Genomic DNA, 21,681 nt, shown 5'->3' with positions numbered 1-21,681 from the left:
AATTTTCCACCAGATGGCTACAACTACAGAGTCACTCTCAAACTAAATTTATCTGTGCTGTATACCTCTCACCTAACTCCTCTGACTATAAGAAATTCTTTGACTATTTAACTCCCAAAGTGGAGCACGTTCTGACCCTCTTCCCTTTTGCAGAGATCTCCATTCTTGGAGACTTCAATGTTCACCACCAGCTTTGGCTTTCCTCTCCCTTCACTGACCAACCTGGTGAACTAGCCTTCAACTTTGCTATCCTCCATGACCTAGAGCAATTGCTGCAACACCCTACTCGTATTCCTGAGCGTCTTGGAGACACACCCAACATTCTTGACCTTTTCCTGACCTCTAATCCTTCTGTTTATGCTGTCACCCTTTCTTCTCCATTGGGCTCCTCTGATTACAATCTCATATCTGTATCTTGTCCTATCGCTCCAATCCTTCCTCAGGATCCCCATAAATGAAGGTGCCTCTGGCATTTTGCCTCTGCTAGTTGGGGGAACCTGAGGAGGTATTTTGCTGATTTTCCTTGGAATGACTACTGCTTCCATATCAGAGACCTGTCTTTGTATGCTGAATGCATAACAGAGGTGATAGTGTCTGGCATGGAGGCGTACATTCCTCACTCTTTTTCTCGACCTAAACCTTCCAAACCTTGGTTTAACATAGCTTGTTCTCGTGCTATACATGATAGAGAGGTGGTCCACAAGAGGTACTTAAGTCTTCCATCACCAGAATCTCATGCACTTTATATTTCTGCCTGGAACCATACAAAGTCTGTTCTCCAACTAGCCAAAAACTCCTTCATTAACAAAAAGTGTCAAAACCTTTCAAGATCTAACTCCCCTTGTGACTTCTGGCATCTAACTAAAAATATCTCCAATAACTTTGCTTCTTCTTCTTTCCCTCCTTTATTTCAGCCAGATGGCACCACTGCTAACACATCTATTTCTAAAGCTGAACTCTTCACTCAAACCCTTGCTAAAAACTCTACCTTGGACGATTCTGGGCTTGTTCCCCTCTCCTCCACCCTCTGACTACTTCATGCTACCTATTAAAATATTTTGCAATGATGTTTTCCATGCCCTTGCTGGCCTTAACCCTCAGAAGGTTTATGGACCTGACGGAGTCCCTCCTATTGTTCTCCGAAACTGTGCCTCTGTACTTCCACCTTGCCTTGTCAAACTATTTCAGCTCTGTCTGTCAACATCTACCTTTCCTTCTTGCTGGAAGTTTGCCTACATTCAACCTGTTCCTAAAAAGGGTGACTGTTCTAATCCCTCAAACTACCATCCTATTGCTTTAATATCCTGCCTATCTAAAGTTTTTTAATCTATCCTCGACAAGAAGATTCTTAAATGTCTATCACTTCACAACCTTCAATCTGATCGCCAGTATGGGTTCCATCAAGGCCGCTCTACTAGTGATCTTCTGGCTTTCCTTACTGAGTCTTGGTCATCCTCTTCTAGAGATTTTGGTGAAACTTTTGCTGTTGCCTTTGTCGTAACCCTCCTCCTTACCTTTAAGGTAAGGTAGGGGCTATGCAGGAACTGCACTAATTCTTTATGTAACAAACACTACAAGGTTTAAATCCAAGTAACCGAGAGTTAAGGCCGGGGTTCTCACAGTGGGATAAGCCACAAACACAGTTCAGAAACGTTAACACTATTTATTAACCAGTAGTTAACACATTCCAACGATACTCGCAAGCAATGAAAGATCAGAATTCCATCACATATTAAAACATAGAATGACCTTTCGATGAATCTTGACATCACTATTCACTTTATTTTAGCAAGATTTTATCGACCAACTCAGGTCATTCAGTAACTTATAACACATTAACATGTAAGGACACACATAACAATCACATAAAAGAATAATCAAATGTAACATTAAAATATCAGCACTACATGCGTGCCACAAAGGATATTAAAATCACTCATCAAGATTCAGCATTATATCAAGACATGGAAAATTACATAAAATATATGGGGACCACAGTATACTGAAACAACACTTTAAATCGAGACACACAAAGCACTTAGGAAAAATCTTCTAAGTATTACTTACGACCAAGACGAGGCAGAGAACGACTAGGAGCTTCATGGTGCTGTCGAGTGGGAGCACCTTCTAGGAACTTGTAACACTCCGCTCTTGGAGTCTAGTTAGGTCTGAGAGAATCGTTCGCTACTTCACCTTATATTCCATTTTGACGACGGCAACGTCAACCTACGTACATTGCTATCTACTACTACATAAGGAGTTATCCTTAAGGTTAAAAAATCTAACTAGTTAGTACACTCATCTCTTCCTTCACTCCACACAATCACCAGGATACTTATACTTCACTGTAGGTGTGTAAGAAACATGTCTTGTAGGGAGTCTATGGTTAACCACCTTTACACGCGAACATATATGGTTTTTCTATGTCCTTCTAGTTCGTGCATTACTGAAGTTAACAGTGGGTCACTATTTTGTGTTTTGTGAGGTCAGCGACTGTAAGGTAACTTGATCACAAGATTGACTGCGAATAGGCTAGGTCCATTAACTACACAGGGGTGCCGTAAACCTCACGAGGAGTCACGGCGTTAACCAGTGAACTCTGGGGCAATGGGTGGCCAAGGCCTGGGTGCCTTGGCAACAACACACCCTCGGCTTGGCTATATAAAAAAAAAGCTTTTGATAGAGTCTGGCACAAAGCTTTGATTTCCAAACTACCCTCCTACGGCTTCTATCCTTCTCTCTGTAATTTCATCTCAAGTTTCCTTTCTGACTGTTCTATTGCTGCTGTGGTAGATGGTCACTGTTCTTCTCCTAAATCTATTAACAGTGGTGTTCCTCAGGGTTCTGTCCTGTCACTCACTCTCTTCTTCTTATTCATTAATGATCTCCTGAACCAAACTTCTTGTCCTATCCACTCCTACACTGATGATACCATCCTGCACTTTTCCACGTTTTTTTCATAGACATCCAATCCTTCAGGAGGTAAACATTTCATGCAGGAAAGCCACAGAATGCCTGACTTCTGATCTTCCTAAAATTTCTGATTGGGCAGAGCAAACTTGGTATTGTTCAATGCCTCAAAAACTCAATTCCTCCATCTATCAACTTAACACAACCTTCCACACAAATATCCCCTCTTCTTCAATGACACTCAATTGTCCCCCTCTTCCACACTGAACATCCTCGGTCCGTCCTTTACTTATAATCTGAACTGGAAACTTCACATCTCATCTCTAGCTAAAACAGCTTCTATGAAGTTAGGCATTCTGAGACATCTCCGCCAGTTTTTCTCACCCCCCAGCTGCTAACTCTGTACAAGGGCCTTATCCGTCCATGTAATTTTTTTTTTTTTTATGTAGGAAGGATACTGGCCAAGGGCAACAAAAATCTAATAAAAAAAATGCCCAATGAAATGCCAGTCCCATAAAAGGGTCAAAGCAGTGGTAAAAAATTGGTGGATAAGTGTCTTGAAACCTCCCTCTTGAAGGAATTCAAGTCATAGGAAGGTGGAAATACAGAAGCAGGCAGGGAGTTCCAGAGTTTACCAGAGAAAGGGATGAATGATTGAGAATACTGGTTAACTTTTGCGTTAGAGAGGTGGACAGAATAGGGGTGAGAGAAAGAAGAAAGTCTTGTGCAGCGAGGCCACGGAAGGAGGGGAGGTATGCAGTTAGCAAGATCAGAAGAGCAGTTGGCATGAAAATAGCAGTAGAAGACAGCTAGATATGCAACATTGCGGCGGTGAGAGAGGGGCTGAAGACAGTCAGTTAGAGGAAAGGAGTTGATGAGACGAAAAGCTTTTGATTCCACCCTGTCTAGAAGAGCAGTATGAGTGGAACCCCCCCAGACATGTGAAGCATACTCCATACATGGACGGATAAGGCCATTGTACAGAGTTAGCAGCTGGGGGGGTGAGAAAAACTGGCGGAGACGTCTCAGAACACCTAACTTCATAGAAGCTGTTTTAGCTAGAGATGAGATGTGAAGTTTCCAGTTCAGATTATAAGTAAAGGACAGACCAAGGATGTTCAGTGTAGAAGAGGGGGACAGCTGAGTGTCATTGAAGAAGAGGGGATAGTTGTCTGGAAGGTTGTGTCGAGTTGATAGATGGAGGAATTGAGTTTTTGAGGCATTGAACAATACCAAGTTTGCTCTGCCCCAATCAGAAATTTTAGAAAGATCAGAAGTCAGGCGTTCAGTGGCGTCCCTGCATGATATTTTTACCTCCTGAAGGGTATGGAGTATGCTTCACTTGTTTGGGGGGTTCCACTCGTACTGCTCTTCTAGACAGGATAGAATCAAAAGCTTTTCATCTCATCAACTCCTCTCCTCTAACTGACCGTCTTCAGCCACTCTCTCACCGCTGCAATGTTGCATCTCTAGCTGTCTTCTATCGCTATTTTCATGCTAACTGCTCTTCTGATCTTGCTAACTGTATGCCTCCCCTCCTCCCGCAGCCTCGCTGCACAAGACTTTCCTCTTTCTCTCATCCCTATTCTGCCCACCTCTCTAATGCAAGAGTTAACCAGTATTCTCAATCATTCATCCATTTCTCTGGTAAACTCTGGAACTCCCTGCCTGCTTCTGTATTTCCACCTTCCTATGACTTGAATTCCTTCAAGAGGGAAGTTTCAAGACACTTATCCATCAATTTTTGACTACTGCTTTGGCCCTTTTGTGACTGGCATTTCAGTGGGCATTTTTTTTTTTTTTACTGGATTTTTGTTGCCCTTGGCCAGTGTCCTTCCTACATAAAAAAAAAAAAAAAAGCTTTTCGTCCCGGTAGGATTCTGACTGAGGATGCCACCCTCAGGCTCTTTTCTCTTCTTTTCTCAAAGTACTTCTTCTGTGTACTTTTTTTTTTTTATTCATGTTAGATCATAGAAGCTCTACATAGAAGACTGTATCAGTTTCGGAGATGAAAAGTTTAAGAGATGCTCAGTGTAGGTTGTAAATGAACACGATTTATAGATAATGTTTGTCGAAAAGGCATGAGTAAACATTTACTTTTCATAGTGCAAAGAATAAAGGAAGGGAAATTTAGCTTTTTTCTCTCAAACTTGTAAGTGCAATTCATGCTGTATCCATCCAATCATATTAATAATTACTAATCACATAATATATGGAGGAATTAAGGCAAAAATTAAGGCCAGGTGCTAATCTGAGAAATAAAAAAAAAAAAAAATAGAATTATTGCATTTTTATAAAATTCAGGCCTTTATCTATTGCCTTTTAAGTCCTGCATGCATCAAACTGTCCATTTAACAGTTTAAAGGCCAATGTTTAGGTAGTAATTTAAAGGCCGCCACGTGGTGACAGGGAACGCCCATTTCCCAGTATTTTTTCTCTTGTTTTTTCCCCTTTATTTAAATAAGAAATTGAAATCATGTGATCTCCCATTTGAAGCATCATTCTCTCTTTGAACAAATTGTAGAAAATGCACTTAAACATGATAACAGGTTGGGGGAGGAGGAGGAGGAAGGTTTGTCGCTAACCTATGCAGAGCCAACAATAGACACTGAAGTTACCTGCCTTTTTCTAATATACTGCCCATTTCTCATTATCCTACAATAAAAAGAAGATCTTCTGCTCATAAAAAGAAGTTAGAGAGTGCTGCCAGGCCTCATGAAGCTAAGAAGAATGAACAGCAACCTTCAGATTCCTCACTACCGCCATCACCACCACCACCTTCATCACCTTTTAGTAGTAATAAAAGCCCTCTTTCAATATGAGAAAAATTACTCAGTGATGTGTCTGTGGCCTATCCATCTCTTGCAAGTGAGAAGGAACAGGTTTTGATTAGAAAAGATGTTCTTCAAGATCTGTTTAAAGCAATATCAAGTTGTTGTGGTAACTGTATGGAAAGACTTCTACTAAATATTCTAACAAGATCAGCAGATACACATTTAGAAATTCTGTGCAAGAAATGTAAGGCTGTTATATACTCTAACCTCCCTACCACAAGCAGAAAGCCTTCCATCACAAAAAATAATGTTAGCCTGGTTGCCGCAGCGACTACACAAGGGATAGGCTATGCAGGCTACTCTTTGCTAACATCATCACTCTCCATCTGTCCACTTTGTAAGGCTGCTTACTATGAAGTTCTTGAGTATGTTGGGCAGAATATTCTAGCCATCCAGGAAAAAAGGAGATAATATATGATATCTTGTGTCTTCAAGCATTATGAGGAGTTAGGAAAACAGCCTGATGCTGATGGGATATTGAATGTAACTGGCTCATATGATGGATCTTGGCTAACCAGGGGACACACATCACATATAGGCATAGGCTGCTTCACTAAGTCTGAGACAGGCTTTGTCTTAGACCATGAAGTATTGTCAAATTACTGTATTCAGTGCTCCAGATTCCTTACCAAGAACAAAAAAGAAAAAAAGTTACTGAGGCTGAATACCTTTCACTGCCTGAAAAATACAAGAAAGACTGTCACAAGAACTTTGAAGGTAAATTTGGAGCTATGGAGGCAGAGGCAGCTACCAGAATATGGGGAAGGTCAGAACAACTAAGTAAAATGAGATATGAAACCTTCATTGGAGATGGAGATTCATCTGCATACCTTGCTGTGAAAAAATTAAATCCATATAAAAATGTGCAAGTAAAAAAAGAATGTATCAACCACATGAGCAAAAGGCTTGGAAAAAGGCTGAGGAAGTTGAAGGAGCAGTCAAAAGCAAGAGGAAAAGAAAAATCCCTAGGAGGAAAAGGAAAACTGATGGATAAGGTTATTGAACATCTTCCATTTTACTATGGGCAGGCCATCCATCGAAATAAAGGTGAAACAAAGGAGCTGAAGCAAGATATCTATGCAACTTTCTTTCATTGTTTGAGCACAGATGAAGAACCAAGGCATTCTTTGTGTGTGATGGTGAGAAATCCTGGTGCTTCTATAAGAGGGCTCTGGCAAAAAGGAAAACACCAAATCATAGGGATATGAAAATAAAATTCAGCCTGGACCCCCCCAAGATAAAACAAGTTTTCCAAGTATATCTGGACCTGACAACAAATTACCTAATTGTAAAGTGTATGATGGGCAAGACTCAAAACCCTAATGAGGCCCTCCATTAAAAAATTTGGAGCCGTCTACACAAAGTAAAATTTTATGGATTGAGGACTGTTCAGTACTCATGTGCTTAGACATTCCTAACACACAATTCTGGATATGTACAGGAAGAATTGAATGAAGAATTAGGATTTGGATGCCTGTCAGAAGAAACACCAAGAGCTGCAAGACAAAACACAAAGAGACAGGTCTGCTGCTCCATCGAAACCAAAGAAATGTAGGGTACTTGCTGACTCAGACTACAGGAGTGGGGAATTTAAATTTTTCATGGAGAAAGAAATGGCAAATGTCAATTCACCCTGGCAAGCAACATAAGTGGAGTGGGGAAAGAGCCCACCACTAGTTAATAAACACCCCCACCTCTTGAAGCTTATGTGCCGAGGACCCCCAGTGGTGAGGTAATTGCTACCAGCAAAGGCCCGCAACAAGTATTTCAACAAATTCCTTTACTATTAAGCTAAAGTAATAATTTTTGTTTACCAAATGGCCTATAGGCAGAGAAGAAGTGACCAAAGTTTGATGCATGTAGGACTTACACTTCCTGAGTAATGGCATAAATAATCGTATTTCTTTAAACGGCCATTCTCGGAAAATGATATTTTTGATGCATAAAAATGCCCCGGACACTTATTTATTGAGGATTTTGAAAATTTAAAAAACTGTCATGTTTTTCAACTCTTTTTCCAGGATATGGTGAAAGCAAAAATACTTTAAATCAATTTTATATATTTTTTGCATATTTTCCAAAAAAATATTCCAAAAGTTTTATTAAAAAAATCCTAGAAATATGAAAATAATAAAAACTAAATTTTTCTTTGACCAAAAGTTTATAGAAAGAGGACATTTCAAAACCATATATAATGCATTCAGATTTTTCTTGCAAGTATGGAACTGGACACTTATATAGTACACCTATAAAGTCATCTGTTAAAACACAACCTTAAAACTTTTACTGAGGATTTGCACACGACTCTCCCTAATGTTTTAGGTAGAAATGCATAATTCTGTCCACCAGATAGGCTCTATCCACTGGCTTCACTCTCCACTAAAGAGTGGTATGTGGGAGGGCCTCTCCCTGTATCCTTCCTCCAAGCATGGGAGCTGTGCCACTGCAAAGGCGAGGGGTCTGATGCACATTTACATCTAACCTACTATAGGACCTATAAAGTGATAGAAAGCAGAAGAGATCACAAGAAGAAGGAACCACATCTTGCACACATCATGCTCACCACTACACATATTTGTCACACTCTCCTTGCACACCTTAGTTATCGACAGCTGCCATGATCCTTACTGTAGTAAATCCAGAGAAAGTTGTTGTTGGTAAGGACGCAAAGATCTAATGATTCTTACGAGCCCTAGTGAAATCCTGCCAAGTTATCACAGCCGTGACAGCTGGCCAATCTTCTTCACAAAGACACAGGTGAGGCAGACAGCAGCTAGTTGCTGTGATGTATAAATGCCTGAGGTGGGCAAGTCAAGTGTTGTGAGCACAATGCAATGTGGTGGGAGTGGAATCGCAAGTAGTAGATCAGAAAGGGTATGTGTTACTTTTCTTGTCTGTGGAACAGCTGCAATTCTCATCTCTGTCATCAGATAGAGTCTTTTATTCAGAGTATTTTCAGCCCCATATATATTCCTTGGAAATTTATTATAGTGTCACTAGCAATTTTTAAAATTCTATTAATCTTCCCCCAAAGCGACACTGCTGTCTGTCTGGACCAACTGCCCAGAGCAACACACCCACCCCGTTTCACATTAAATCGTCAACTGTCAATCAGGTGAGGCCAAGTGTGTGTGTGGTGCTGGGGTGAGTAACCTCAGTGCACCAGCACAGAGTAATTAACGCTGATTGGTACCCTTGAACGAAGACAATGCCACGGGCCAATAGAAAAAAAATTTATTTCAGCCCATCAGGGTTTTGTTGGAGAGATGCAGCTTGACTTTGAACCAGTCATGCTAAGATGTCTGCATGGATTATTATTTCTTCGTTATTTCCCATTTTTACAAGAAAAAAAGTGAAGTGAATGAGTGCTGCCAGATTGGCCAGATAAAGTGTTTTATGAATTAATTTGATTTGGTTTGGTTAGGCTTACCAGTCTGATTTGGTTAGGTTTGGTTTGGTTTGGTTTGGCTAGGCTAGGTTAGGTTTGGTTAGGCTATGTTAGGTTAGGTTAGGGAAACTGTCCCTAACGAGGGATGAAAGCGAGTGGTTCTGAATAATGGAATGTCTTCTCTATGATGACAAATTAGGCAAATTATGGCGTGTCTTGCATTAATTTATTACTCGTTATTTTCGCAAATATTTTGCTTTACGATATTGAGAGTTATGGTAAGTGATATTATAATGCGTGTTATGTAATTTTTTTTTTTTCTAAATCGATTTTGGCGTATTTTCAACCCCAGCAGGTAATCGTTTTCATTGCAAATCAGCAGTCCCTAGTGGGGAGGGGAGAGAAGAAAATAAAAAAAAAGGATGATTTTCGAAGGAAACGGTTAGCAGATTAATTCAACACCGAAATCTACCAATAAAAAAATAAAAAAAAATCGTCTCCCAACTTGAAACGGGCAAGAAAGTAAACATTTACCGCAGGAAGCGTTGGATGGTCTCTGGGGAGGTCTTGTACTACATGCAGAATGGGTCTGGGAACAGACATAAGCGGTGCAGGTGATCCGTGAGTGTTGTATGGTCCAGGTGGAGCCAGGCGATGGTGACATCTAGAACGCGGGACTTTTGCAGGGTCTAAGGCTGCTGGGAAGAGTCTGTCCGGTACTGGTCCATGAAAGTAATGCATTAGGCATAATCGAGCATGCTATCCTAGGCCGTACGGCAGACACGCGAGATAAGTTTGACAGTGGACTGAAGAGCGGGACAGGCAGCGGTGTTGTTTACCTCCAAGAGGGCCATCTTGGCTGCGGCGTCAGCGACTACGTTTGTAGGTGTGGCAGGATGTCCGGTGTGGGAGAATGAAATGTCCAGAGGATCAGTATATAGATCTTCGCAAACCTAACAACAACAGCATCAAGAACAGGAAATGTCCAGACATGCGTGGCATCATTCCTTGCAGCCCGGGGGATCAAAATCCACTGACAGTAAAAAAAAAAAAAAAAAAACTAACGAAATGCAGCCTAAAAATACGGAAATGCAGCCAAAAACACCAAAATACATCCAAAAACTATTAAAATACGTCCAAAACTTACTGAAAGGCATCCAGAAATATCCAAATATACCGAAATCAACCATAATCCACCCAAAAACTACCGAAATGCACCGAAATACACCCGAAAATTACCGAAATGCACTGAAATGTATCCAAAAACTATCGAAATGCACCGAATTCCAGCCCCCACCCAAAAAAAAAAAAAAAACTACCGAAATGCACTGAAATGCATTCAAAAACTACTGAAATGCACTGAAATAGAGCCCCCAACTATTTCAACAAACCGAAATGGAAGATTTAAATACTAAGCAGGTAAGCCAGTATTAACTGTTACTGACAGTTCTGCCAGCGCTTGGGAAAAAAAAAAAATCAAGATAGGTCTTAGAAATCTTTCAAGATCAATATATTTTTTTCAAGGTAGACCATTATGCAACATCATCTATTAAATCTTCGTCTTTTTATTAAAATCGCAAAATATGTTAACGGTACAACTATACAGTACATCATTACTTTATTACAGAACAGAAAACGTGTCCTACAAATAAAAGGTACACTTAAGAAAATCTTTATTGTAGGTAGCTATTCCGTGAAATACATGAATGGAAAAAAAAAAGCTACAAATTGTCCACTTCATGCCCCTGATACTATAGCGTTTACAAGCTAATGACAGCTACATAAGAATCATTATACTGATTTATTTACAAGTACACCCCACTCACTGCGGCAATTTTTACCAGTCTCATAGGCTAGATGACTCAGCACTACACCTCGAATGGCACACTCGGCCTCACTATTTTCATGTGGGACATAATGAGGGTCGTCAGTTGAATACACTGCGACAGAGGGAAAAAAAAAAAATATCAGTAAAGAATAATAAACGCTTAAATTTCACCTCACTCCTATGCCACTCACAAGCAAAGCAGTATTGACTGTCGAGTGTTGACACTCAGCTGTAGCCAATTACTTTATGTGTATTGTACGCGTCAGAGCCAGTCTCTCTCTCTCTCTCTCTCTCTCTCTCTCTCTCATTTTATGAGACTTTCATATATTCGGTATAGATTTTTCAGGGTTTCGGTGATTGATTGATTTATTTTATTATTTATTTATTTTTTTAAAGCTTTCAAGATCAGGGTTAAATTTTCAAGATCTTTAAAAATTTTCAAGCGCTGGCAACACTGGTTACTGAGCAAGAGGTGGCAATGAGATTAGAGGGAAAATAACAATATCTATTTCAATAAGCAAACATAACATCAATAATGAAAAAAAAAAGATTAATCGAAATACACAAAATTCCTTATGTACAGCATGATAAATTTTTTTTTTTTCCGAAAAGGATATATAAAATGGTAAAAGCTAACATTTCAGTGCAGTAACATAATGGTCAAAATAAAGAAGTAAATAAATAAAGACATTTATTACAGCTTGAGCTGTTTCAAGTGTTGGTCTTGGCACTTCCTAGCTATTCTCAAAAAAAAAAAAAAAAAAAAAGTACAATGGGTACTGTATAAAATCCCTCGTTTCAGATATAAGAAAAATGTTAAAGCTCGAATTATAATGGAATAATGAAAATCACAATAAAGGAATTACGAAAACATTTTTTTTTTTTTTTATGTTTGAATCCATGTGTGCCAGCATTACATATATATATATATATATATATATATATATATATATATATATATATATATATATATATATATATATATATATATATATACTACAACACCATTTAATTTTGATGTAGGAAGTACCTGACATGAGGTGTGTCTTGGCCAAGGGAAAAATAAGAGTTAAAAAAAATCCCGCTTAAAGTGCCGCGTTTGCAGTGCGCATCCTAGAATTTCTCTTCTCAAAAAAAAAAAAAAAAAAAAAAACTCAGAATACCTTATTTCAAGTATGATAAAAAGAACATACAAGAATAATAAACATTAGCGTAAGAAAGTCCTACTTTATCTTTAAGGTAATTCTTGATGTTTTTTTTTTAAATGGCGCATATATACAATTTGCCTTATGGCTTTCTTCAGGGTCTTTTCTTCGTCAGTGCCAATAATTTATTTACGGATGTCTTCATTGCACAATTCAACAGCAAACTTGGAGAAGAAAGTATGAAAAGTTTCTGTACTGGAGTTTCTATGAAGAAGTAGTAGTAGTCCAAGAAAAATTGGGTGCTGACTATCGCTAGACTTGATAACATTCAATTGCTTGAAAACATCGAGTAATGAAAAGTATTTCCTAGGTTGAAAGTTTTGTCAAAACCCAAAACAATATTTCCACTGCAACAATGAGTTTTTATTTATATCTTTTATTTGTTCATCTGTATGATAGAAAATTGAGGGTACATTGCCATCATCAAATACGAATTGTCTCATAAATTGATGTTCTGTTGTAGCCATACTGGTTAACTTCTGTAACCGGTCAGCAAAATTGTTCTTGTAACCTTGCATGGAATTAGCACTGCTATTCTTATCTTTACTGTCATAATACTTTTTGCAATAGATTTGCCACAGATTTTTGAGACCATCTGTCACATCAATGACATCACTCTCTGGAATAAGCTTGTTGCAGGTCACCCTTAGCATATGGTTTTCTTTGACCTTCTGACCAATTTTCTCCATTGTTTCTCCAGTTGTTCTAACATAATATTTATTACTTTTTGTTGACTTGTCATGAGGAACACGTCCGGGAAACTTTCCTGTGTATTCAACCAGTGCAATGCTTGGAGGAGTCGGCAATTCCATTGGTGTCTTACCTAGCCTCGTAACACGACGTTTGTATCTCGAATCTTGTTTGTTAGTGGAGTAATTTCTGTGGGTTACAAGGATCTTTGATGAGTTTGGTTGAATATCAAATGAAAAAAAAACTCTTTTCTTGTCTACTGTTTTTACTTCGCCATATAAACCTTTACAGAAAACGACACGTGATGTTATATTTTTAATACTTAGTTATGACCTTTTTCCACATCACCATCGAAATAAAAAAAAAGTCAAGGCATGTTGGTGGCTTTTGCTGTTCGGGCAACAGTTCTTGAGGAGTCAAGTAATGACTCCCTATTAGCCTTTTCTTCCAAAAAATACATATTTACTGAATAAGTAAGCTCTTTTTCTCGGTTGTGGAGGTGATGAGAGAGAGCGGGAGAGGTAGCTTCCATCCTGGCTAACAGGGCGAGAGGAAATGACCATGGATTAAAATGTTCACTCTGACCGCGTGACCTCACTCGGTCACCCATGTAGACGTGACAGCGCCTGCAGGAAATGTTGCCAAGTATTGTGGTATTTGCAAGAAAAAAATAAAAATAAATAAAATGAAATAAATAAATAGATAAATAAAATAAATAAAAAATAAATAAAATAAATAAAAAAAATAAAAAAAATAATCATTAAAAAACAAACACATATATATCATACTAACTTCCCTTTTTTAAGAGCATCACAGTGCATGTATACTACAACACCATTTAATTTTGAGGTAGGAAATACCTGATATGAGGTGTATCTTGGTATAAGTGTGGCAGGGCCGCAGGCCAGGGAATCCCCAGACAGGACAACGCCTAAATGCTCAATTCAAAATGGTCAGATCATTTTTCTCTCTCTCTCTCTCTCTCTCTCTCTCTCTCTCTCTCTCTCTCTCTCTCTCTCTCTCTCTCTCTCTCTCTCTCTCTATGCATATACAATCTACATATCATGCAAATTTATTTCTATCAACTTTTTTTTCCATATCTAAATCCAATCTCTTTGAGAATCTTCCGCAGAGATTCAGTGCATCCTTTAAAGGAAATATTTTCCTTCAATTCTTCCTTTACTTTGTGCAGTGTTGGGATCTCCTTCCTTGCGTAAAATCCCAAAACTGCCCTTCTCACCACACGTTTGTCAAAATCATCAGCGTTGGTTATGGTTGCAGAGCGGTTCTTTGTTGGTGAGGAGAGCACAGGATGTGCTGGTGGCGTCTGTGTCATGTGAGCTTCATTGGCAGATGAACAAATTCTTCTAACTGTTGCCTCACTCACGTTGGTTTTGTTGTTCGGACAACAGCTCTTGAGAGGTCAAATAATGGCCCCCTATTAGCCCTTTTTTTTTTTTTTTTTTCAAAAAATACTTATTTACATAGAAAATAAGCTCTTTCCTCTGCTATGAAGGTGACAAGAACGAGCGGGATAGTTAGCTTCCATCCTGGCAGTACGGCTGGCTTCCTGGCTGGCAGTACGAGAGGAAGTGACCTATGGATTAACAAGGTCAGTCTGACTGTGTGACCTCACTTGGTCACCCATGGAGGAAACGTTGCCAAGTATTGTAGTGTTTGCAAAAAACAATGCAAGTATCATTATAAAAACATACTGTATATTACACTAATTTGCCTTTTTAGTGCATCACAATGTATGTATACCAACACCATTTGATTTTTAGGTAGGAAGCACCTGCCATGAGGTGTGTCTTGGTGTAAGTGTGGCAGCGCCACAGGCCGGGAATCCCCAGAAATGACAACGCCCAAACACTCAATTCAAAATGGTCAGGATCAGCTCTAAGGGAGGAGAATTCTGCACTGTAATCGTTTTCTTCTTCTAAGTCTTTAAATTTGTCTCGTATATGTTCTTCAATTTCTTCAAAGTCATAAATTGTCACTGTACTTTCTGGTTCTGATTCAGACACACGGGGCAATGATACAAAGTGATCTGGTGAAAAATATCTGGAGTTACTGAAGCCAGTCTGAAACCAAGAGAATGTAATCACTAGTGATGCAGTTCTTCTGACAACTCCTCCCACCACAATTCAAGTAAATGGCTTGCCCAGGAATGGGTTAGGTGATGCTGGTGGTAAGTAGGACTATAAAGGCAACCCATTAACATCACTTGGGGCAGGGGTTTTCAACCAGGGGGGGAATTCCCCCCAGGAGGGAAATTTCAGGTTTCAAGGGGAGGAATTGGGACCTCAGATTGGCAAACTCAGACTGTTAGAATGTTGATCTTTTTATTGCCTTTGAGGTTCCCAGGGCAGCACAAAGTTCAGTATGCATCGGTTACCTGCTGCAAGCAACCTATCAAATCGTTCACCACAAGCTCCTGAACAATAAGGATAAAAAAAGATTACCCACAGACAGGACAGACGGACAGACGGACAAAGGAAATACATAGGTGCCACCAAGTGGTCCGTCTGTAAGTAGCCTTACGAAAGCTTACGCTTTGCTTATAGTCCTAGACCTAGCCTCATATCATGAGTACCCCCACCCCTTTCCAGTATTATATGCATATTATTTGGAATGGACTTTTTGAGACAGACAGTTTTGGAAAGGAGGGGGGTAATGGCATTCAGGCATATGGTGAAAGGGGTGCATGGTGCAAACAAGGTTGAGAACCACTGACTTAGGGCATTAATGTGAAGCAGCTCTGAATAACAGTTTACTTTGCAAGTAGACATCAGAAACTCATTGTATGGCGAACCAATCACATGGTAATCCTGGAATGGATCATCAAACTCTAGGTGGCTCGAGTCATACTGTGGTACAAGATTATTTCTAACGATGTGAAGAGGCAAAGTTTCAGATGTTCATCTTGGAATCCATACATAGCTTGGGATGCAGCCCTATAAAGGCAATTCCCATCATCAACAACAGCCCTGGGCGAATATTTCTCTAATGTCACAAGATGAAATTTCTTCAGAAGGTTGACAGCACATTTATCCTCTGAACCTGGAAGTGTTATAAGCTTAGCGTAATATTATAAATTTTTAGTAACAGCTGGATACAATAGTACGTGTAGCTTTAGTGTCTACTGTCTCACTCAGCACAGTTAACATTTTTTGTAGTTTATAGAATCATCACTAATGATGCATTGAGGACACACGAAAAGCATGTCATCTTTAGATCCCAAATCCATTAATTCTCTTGTTATGGGTACATATTCTCTATGAACCCAAAATTTGCAGGAAACACACTCAATAACATCATTCTTGCATTCCTTCAGACAGCATGAGTATGGATGCTTTGGTTTTCAGCTCACCCATACGATCCATGTTGGACTTCCACACGTAGAAACTAGCAAAGCAGATGCGACCAACGTAACAGTCCTTAAGAAAATTTTGAGTAGATAAAAAAAAAAAAAATAAATAAATAAATAAATAAAAAAAGTCAAAGAATCAAGTGGGTAGGAGATACACAGCAACCAGCAGAAGACCGCAAAAGCATAAGACCAAAGCTTCAGAGAGGTGCCAACGATTAGGCTAAACTTCCTAACCAACTAAATAACCGTTATGCAGTTTGCGTGATTATACTCTGATTTCTATCCCTGTGTTGTTAACAAGCATGCGCAACGGCTAGAGGCAGCAGACATTGCTATGCAAACAAACAAAAGGGCAAACGGGCCTAAAATATATTTACTCGTTTACCAGCGATTGCAGACAATCAGACTTAACCTAACATTAACTTAACTTAACCTATTCCAAGAAAGTAAACAAAGAAATAACTAATTTTAGTGATCAATTTGGTATTTTAGGTAAGCTTTATAGGGAGATGGTGTAGTGGAGTGTGGGTGTAATAAAGACAAAATGGGACTGCCCAGCTGGTATTCAACAGGATCACTCCTAAGCCAGGCCTTTGGATCAGCAACTCCTGTAGAAGGGGAAAAAAGAGAAACGAACAGCATACTCTATCCTAATTGTTCCTACATCTAGCACGCCACATTCTTTCCAGAAACTCTTTCACCGCCTCAATCATCCTTTCATTCGCCTCTCTACACAGTCCCAGCAACAACACCATCTATTCCTTTCCTGTCTTCTCCACCCTTTCATTCCTATCATGCCCTAACTCAGTCAGTATCACTTGCATCATCTCATTCCTGTCTCTGGAATACTTCACACACTCCAGCACCACATGGTGTAGTAGCTTTCAGTGGCCATGATCTTGATCTTGATCATGGTGTTACGGTGGCTCGGGATTACTCCTAGGCCAGGCCTTTATAATGGCAACTCCTGGAGAAAAAAAAAAAAAAAAAAAAAAACGGCAAACAGAAAACAGACATTATCTTTCACACCACTAACATTAACAGAAAGTGTCAAAAACTTTCAGGATCTAACTCCCCTCGTGACTTCTGGCAACTAGCCAAAAATATCTAACTTTGCTTCTTCTTCTTGCCCTCCTTTATTTCAACCAGATGGCACCACTGCTATCACATCTATTTTTAAAGATGAATTCTTCCCTCAAACCTTTGCTAAAAACTCTACCTTGGACGATTCTGGGCTTGTTCCTCCCTCTCTTCCACCCTCTGACTACATCATGCTACCTATTAAAATTCTTCGCAATGATGTTTTCCATGCCCTCGCTGGCCTAAACCCTCGGAAGGTCTATGGACCTGATGGGGTCCCTCCTATTGTTCTCCGAAACTGTGCCTCCGTGCTTGCACCTTGCCTAGTCAAACTCTTTCAGCTCTGTCTGTCAACATCTACCTTTCCTTCTTGCTGGAAGTTTGCCTACATTCAGCCTGTTCCTAAAAAGGGTGACCGTTCTAATCCCTCAAACTACCGTCCTATTGCTTTAATTTCCTGCCTATCTAAAGTTTTTGAATCTTACTTCATGCTATCTATGCTTTAATTTCCTGCCTATCTAAAGTTTTTGAATCTTACTTCATGCTACCTATTAAAATTCTTCGCAATGAAGTTTTCCATGTCCTCGCTGGCCTAAACCCTCGGAAGGCTTATGGACCTGATGGGGTCCCTCCTATTGTTCTCCGAAACTGTGCCTCCGTGCTTGCACCTTGCCTAGTCAAACTCTTTCAGCTCTGTCTGTCAACATCTACCTTTCCTTCTTGCTGGAAATTTGCCTACATTCAGCCTGTTCCTAAAAAAAGGTGACCGTTCTAATCCCTCAGACTACCGTCCTATTGCTTTAATTTCCTGCCTATCTAAAGTTTTTGAATCTATCCTCAACAGGAAGATTCTTAAACATCTATCACTTCATAACCTTCTATCTGATCGCCAGTATGGGTTCCGTCAAGGCCGCTCTACTGGTGATCTTCTGGCTTTCCTTGCTGAGTCTTGGTCATCCTCTTTTAGTGATTTTGGTGAAACTTTTTGTTATTGTTTTGGATATATCAAAAGCTTTTGATATATCCAAAAGGCACAAAGCACTGATTTCCAAACTACCCTCCTACGGCTTCTATCTTTCTCTCTGTAACTTCATCTCAAGTTTCCTTTCTGACCGTTCTATTGCTGCTGTGGTAGACGGTCACTGTTCTTCTCCTAAATCTATTAACATTGGTGTTCCTCAGGGTTCTATCCTGTCACCCATTCTCTTCTTATTATTCATCAATGACCTTCTCAACCAAACTTCTTGTCCTACCCACTCCTATGCTGATGATACCACCCTGCACTTTTCCACGTCTTTTCATAGACGTCCAACCCTTTAGGAAGTAAACATTTCCCGTAGGGAAGCCATAGAACGCCTGACTTCTGATCTTTCTTAAATTTCTGATTGGGGCAGAGCAAACTTGGTATTGTTCAATACCTCAAAAACTCAATTTCTCCATCTGTCAACTCGACACAACCTTCCAGACAACTACCCCCTCTTCTTCAATGACACTCAACTGTCCCTCTCTTCTACACTGAACATCCTCTGTCTGTCCTTTACTTATAATCTGAACTGGAAACTTCACATCTCATCTCTAGCTAAAACAACTTCTATGAAGTTAGGTGTTCTGAGATGTCTCCGCCAGTTATTCTCACCCACCCCCCCTTTGCTGCCAACTCTGTACAAGGGCCTTATCCGTCCATGTATGGAGTATGCTTCACATGTCTGGTGGGGTTCCACTCATACCGCTCTTCTAGACAGGGTGGAATCAAAAGCTTTTCGTCTCATCAACTCCTCTCCTCTGACTGACTGTCTTCAGCCTCTCTCTCATCGCCTCAGTGTTGCATCTCTAGCTGTCTTCTACCGCTATTTTCATGCTAACTGCTCTTCTGATCTTGCTAACTCCATGCCTCCCCTCATCCCGCGGCCTCGCTGCTCAAGACTTTCTTCTTTCTCTCACGCCTCTTCTGTCCACCTCTAATGCAAGAGTTAACTAGTATTCTCAATCATTCATCCCTTTCTCTGGTAAACTCTGGAACTCCCTGCCTGCTTTTGTATTTCCACCTTCCTATGACTTGAATTCCTGCAAGAGGGAAGTTTCAAGACACGTAACCCTGATGGCGCTGCTCGACGACTGCCACGGCGTTAGAGCTCCCGACTTTTAACCTCTATTTTTAACCTTTTCTCACAAGTCTGTACTTTTGGGCCATTCTACAGTGACCATGAATGGTTCTAGAGAAACTTTAACATTATGGAATCAGAAAATGTACGTGCTTTGTGGTGTAATCCTGGGTATCATGATGGTGACTGCAGCCACGTGCTTCCCTACTTTGCTTGCGATCCTCACTGGACTTACCTCTATCTGCTAAGTTCATCAGTGATGTAAGAAGACTACTAGAACTACAGGCAAGTCACAACGAGAAGGAATACTCCGAAAATGTAACAACGAGAAATCACCGCAAACGGAGAAGAGGGCGGCGCAGCGGTGTACATGTGAGAATGAGACGTGGTATGAAGACCCCACAGCCAGCCATCACCTTTGGTAATGTACGCTCACTTAGAAATAAAATTGATGAGTTGTGCACCTATTGTAAGTTAATCCAAGAATAAAGACAGTGCAGTAATCTCCCTCACGGAAACCTGGTTGCAAGATCGGGATGCAGATAGTACAGTGACTATTGACGGGTTCGTGTTGGTACGGTCTGACAGGAAAGGTGTTGATAGGGACCGATGGGGTGGGGTTGCTGCTTACATAAATGACAGATGGTGTTCGCAAATTAATGTTAAGGAAAGGTACTGCGACAATAACATCGAGTACTTAGCGATTACCTGTCGACCCTTCTATTTACCAAGGGAATATAACAAGATAAACTTAGTATTTGTGTATATACCCCCGGATGCGGACGAATCTATAGCAGCGGATATACTAGAAAATTGTGTTACAATATGTGAAAATGAAAGTCCGAACAGTGCGAGAATTGTTTTAGGAGATTTTAATTACTGCGATTTTCAAGAAAAGTCCCAACTTATGAACAAACAGTAAATTGTCCCACAAGAGGTAATGTGACACTCGATAAGGTGTACTGTAATATTAAAGATGGATATAAAGTTTTTAAAAGACCAAACATCGGAAATGGAGACCATAACATGCTGTATTGTGCGCCTACATATAAACAATTATTGAAAAGAGTTAAACCTAAAGAAACTGTAATTAGAAAATGGGATGAAAATAAGAGGCAACAACTTCAAGCGTGTTTTGACTGTTGAGACTGGTCTGTCCTGATAGAAAACGGGAACGATATCAACACTATCTTAGATATTTTTAATGCCTATTTTCACTTTTATTTTGATATGATCGTACCTACCAAGAAAATTAAGATATATCCAAACAACAAACCATGGATCAACAAAGAACTAAAATCTATGCTAAATGAAAAGCACAGACTCGTGCGAAATGGAAGTGATGTTTAAAGAAGAATAGTGCAAAGAAAAAAAAAAATAAAATAAAAAAATAAAAAAAATAAATAAATAGCTGAATCTAAAATAACATACAAAGGAAAAGTTGAAGGCAAATAGAGTAAAAGACTTTTGGAAGGGATTGAAAACCCTATGCGGGCACAAGAAGAAACAGAGTGTGCCTGAACCAGAAAACATAAACATATATGTAAATGAGATGAACGCGTTCTTTGCAGGATTTGACAGACATGATTTCAGTGATGCGCGTAATGAAGTAATGACAGAAATCCAATCTAATAGTGATGAAAGAATTATAATTAGGCAAGAAGATGTGCAGAAGTCCCTGCAGAACATACGAGCAGGTAAAGCTACAGGGCCAGACGGGGTGCCTGCCAGGGCACTTAAATGTTGTGCAGAACAACTGGCACCTGTACTAACCATATTATTTCAGGACTCAGTTGATCAGGGAGTGGTGCCTTATAAATGGAAGGAATCTGAAGTGAAACCCATTGCAAAAACTAACTGTCCAAAAGATCCCAAAGATTTTAGACCTGTAGTATTAACATCCAACATTATGAAATGTTTAGAAAGTATATTGAAAAACTATATCTGTGATAATACAAATAATTTAAAAGACCCTATGCAGTTTGCTTATTGTAAAAATAGGATTGTACAGGATGCAACACTCATATTGCTAAATGATGTTAACAAGCACTTAGATAAGCCTAAATCACAAGTTAGAGCACTGTATATCGATTTTTGTTCAGCATTAATACAATGCAACCTCATATTTTGCTCAATAAAATGCTAGAAATGGGTGTAAATAGAAATATCCTAAAATAAATATTTAGCTTTTTAACTTAGTGAAATCATTATACTAATGTAAATAATGTTAAGTCTAATATTATAGTCACCAACACGGGAGGCCCCCAAGGT

General features: G+C 39.5%; 1 protein-coding gene across 3 annotated transcripts in view; it reads right to left on the bottom strand.

Annotated features, from left to right (window-relative positions):
* Positions 1 to 9,984, bottom strand: part of LOC135110197 (uncharacterized) — a 108,680-nt gene extending 98,696 nt beyond the window's left edge. For 2 of the 3 annotated variants that reach the window (XM_064022231.1, XM_064022234.1), the window contains exon 1: positions 9,667 to 9,984. The gene's annotated coding sequence lies outside the window, so the exon portion shown is untranslated. The remainder of the gene's footprint in view (positions 1 to 9,666) is intronic. The other variant, XM_064022233.1, reaches the window with a different exon arrangement.
* Positions 9,985 to 21,681: the final 11,697 nt, after the last annotated feature.

Source organism: Scylla paramamosain, chromosome 20, assembly GCF_035594125.1.
Source record: "Scylla paramamosain isolate STU-SP2022 chromosome 20, ASM3559412v1, whole genome shotgun sequence".
Lineage (NCBI taxonomy): Eukaryota > Metazoa > Arthropoda > Malacostraca > Decapoda > Portunidae > Scylla > Scylla paramamosain.
The sequence above is the reverse complement of the archived record's forward strand: the minus strand, read 5'-3'. Positions and strand labels throughout refer to the sequence as shown.